Source organism: Octopus bimaculoides, chromosome 11 (genome assembly GCF_001194135.2).
Source record: "Octopus bimaculoides isolate UCB-OBI-ISO-001 chromosome 11, ASM119413v2, whole genome shotgun sequence".
In the NCBI taxonomy this organism is placed as follows: Eukaryota; Metazoa; Mollusca; class Cephalopoda; order Octopoda; family Octopodidae; genus Octopus; species Octopus bimaculoides.
The window spans coordinates 78,520,708-78,523,846 of NC_068991.1; the positions used below are offsets into that span (position 1 = coordinate 78,520,708).

General features: G+C 35.8%; 1 protein-coding gene across 1 annotated transcript in view; it reads left to right on the plus strand.

Annotated features, from left to right (window-relative positions):
* LOC106874780 (cholecystokinin receptor type A) overlaps positions 1–3,139 on the plus strand; it is a 189,322-nt gene that overhangs the window by 55,832 nt on the left and 130,351 nt on the right. The window lies entirely within an intron of this gene.

The following is a 3,139-nucleotide window of genomic DNA, read 5'->3' on the forward strand; positions in this document are numbered from 1 at the left end:
AGTATGATTTCTTGTTTGTATTTGTCAGCTTCCTTAAATACTGAAAACAGTTTTTTGTTTTGCTCGTGTTTTGTTGCTATTTGTATTAGGTTTTTTGTTATTATTATTATTATTATTATTATTATTATTATTATTATTATTATTATTATTATTATTATTATTACTATCATTATTATTCAGTAGTCTTATTGTTATCACATGCCCTCACTGCACTACCGAGCGCAGCTCTGTGTGCCTTGGGTATGTGCTGTGGTTTGTTGTGATGCTCTTATGGTTACTGTATTGAAAGTGTCTTACGTAGGATGTGTGTGGTGCCTAGTAGTGCTATTTTCTGTATCTTATATATATTTGTTAGTCCTGGTGTTTTTGCTATGTATTTGTCTGAATATCTTTTCATCATGCCTAATGTACCTACTTTGATAGGAACTGTATATGTTTTCAGACTCCACATTCGAGTAACCTCTATTTCCTGGTCTTTGTATTTTGAAAGTTTCTGCGTTTCTGTTAGAGAAACATTGTCATCTGTTGGTATTGATACATCGATTAAAAAGCATTTTATTATTATTATTATTATTATTATTATTATTATTATTATTATTATTATTATTATTGATTGTTACCGTGAGCCGAACTATCTTCACGTTGCATGGAGGATTTTTAATACTTTTTTATCAAGTGCTACTGAAGGAAAAAATATTTTTGTTTCGATAATTTTTTAACAGGTCATAACCAGGCAGACAAAAAGTCTGTCATGTTTTAGACGTTTTATTTTTTCTTTTGTTATTTTTTTATATTCGACTCGAAATGATTTCTCGTCAGTTAAAAAAAAAAACACAACTACAAAAAATCAAACAAAGAAATAAGAAAACAACTTTCGCTGCAGTATTCACACATTGCGCACGAAAAAATAATGTTTATTCTAACAGTTAAAAACGTTAATTCAAACAATTTGATCGATGCTATAATAACAATTACAGCAGTTACGACAACAAGAACGGTAACAACGATCACCACAACTACATCAGCACTACAACAACATCAACAATATAACCACACCCACATGAAACGAATAAAACAAACAGATTTGAACGAGTAAAGATGTTAGTTTGAGCGACGCAGAATGTAATGTCAGTAATTCTTTCACGAGCGTTGTTAGCCGTAGTCATGCATTGGACATAAAAGATGAAGCGGAGACAAAAAAGGGCCACCTCACCTGAACTCTCTAAGAGTTAACACAGAGAATAACACGTATCTCTGCATCTCTTTAAAAAAAGGGGTTTTCTTATGTATTTACACCATAATTGGAGGTATCACGGGTCAGTGCGGGGAAAGATATCGCCTTCATTGGGTTTTCTAGAGATTATGAAGCCGTATGCCTTGTTTTAAAAACTGAGATGAGTCTGAGTGAAAACCAGGTCGAACTGGTGCGTCGTATACATGTAACATAACATGAGGGTTACATGAAGGACATTGGTAATAAGAGTGACCAATGGTTTATCGTCACCATTGTGGCACAGTATGGGCAGAGGGTAAGCTGCAAAGTGTCTTGAAATGAAACCTGACCGGATGGAGTCTGCATGGACATGAAAAGTTCTAATGATATGTGGTCGGGTGGTGCCTCCGTGATATGGAAGCTGTAATGACCATCGTGGGCCACTAAGCTATTCTGGAGCTGTGATCTGTTGTGGAGTCGAAAATAAATTAGTTGAACTGATGACGTTGCAGAGAAAGTGCATCTGCTAGAGGTATGAGATTAAGGGCCATATCAGCTCTTTCTACTGAGAAGAAATTGCGAATCAGAAAAGGAGAGAACAATAAGGAACACTAGGAAAACAACAGGCCAAAGAAGCTGGTATTTTCAAAGCGCCACCGATTGAGGCTTAGGAAATAGCAGAAAAGAGCGCCCCCACCATTGGTCTCGGCAGCCGAAGATCAGCAACCTTCATTCCCCAGCCATAATCAGTAGTTATAATCCATAATTTTACGATGGTTACGAAGAGATGGACAATGAAGAGAAGTGGCAGATTATAGAAGGAAGGAATAAAAGAATAAAACAGAATCCTATAAAAGAAAAGTGCATCGTACGAGAAGGTGAGTAGAATGGAGGAGAGAGATTTGAGGGTTGCTATTGCTTGAAAGACAAGTGGTGTCCCCAAGGGGTTTATGGGAGGGACAAAGTTAATATCAAGAACTAAGACGGCGTTCTAATTGAAGAGACGGATATAGAACCGAATGAGTTTGATAACCACTCAGACGGTTGAAAGAGAGAGAGGGGTGAGAGAGATGGGAAGAGGGTGAGACAGAGAGAGAGAAAATGAGAGGGTGAGATGGAGAGATGGAGAGAGCATGGGGTGAGAGAAATGGGGGGGGGGAGAGAGAAAGTAAAACTGTATGAGCGAGATCGATAGTAAAACAAATTAAATCAGGATGTTGAGTAAAATTATGAATCCTATCCTGAATATGAAAGCAAACAGTGCAGAGAGCTTCTTAGAATGCGAAGAGATAATTACTTTCTTTTAAATTCCTTATATTTCGGGTGTATCTCTGCATTATTTCTTCAATTCTATCCTTATGTCGCAATACTTCATGCAAACTAAACACTCTTCCATTCTTGAAGATATCCAGTTCTGTTCTTTATTTGTTTTGTAGAAAGTAAAAGAAAGGGATGAGGTTACGAAGTACAGTCGTACTTTCTAGAATCGCAATCAATACAGGACAGAGAGGAAAAAGCAAAAACATTTATGTAAAAGCTTCATGTAAGAACCCCAAGGATTCTTAATAATAATTTTTCATTATTATTATGTCCAATTATTTTGGCAGAATGATGCGGAAAATGTGAAAAAAAAAACAAACAATTAATTGTAAAAGAATTTTTAGTTGTAAAGTAAAAAGGAAAACATATATAATGAGTTCGTAGAATATTTTAAGTTATTTCTTGAACGAAGTGCGAAGAAGATAAAAATATAAACATGCAATAAAAAATATTGATGGGAAAAAGTTAATTAGGGCTTTCTTTATATATCAATATTACACATGCGCACTATAGTCTCTCTCTCTGCTTCTCTCTCTCTCTGCTTCTCTCTCTCTCTGCTTCTCTCTCTCTCTGCTTCTCTCTCTCTCTGCTTCTCTCTCTCTCTGC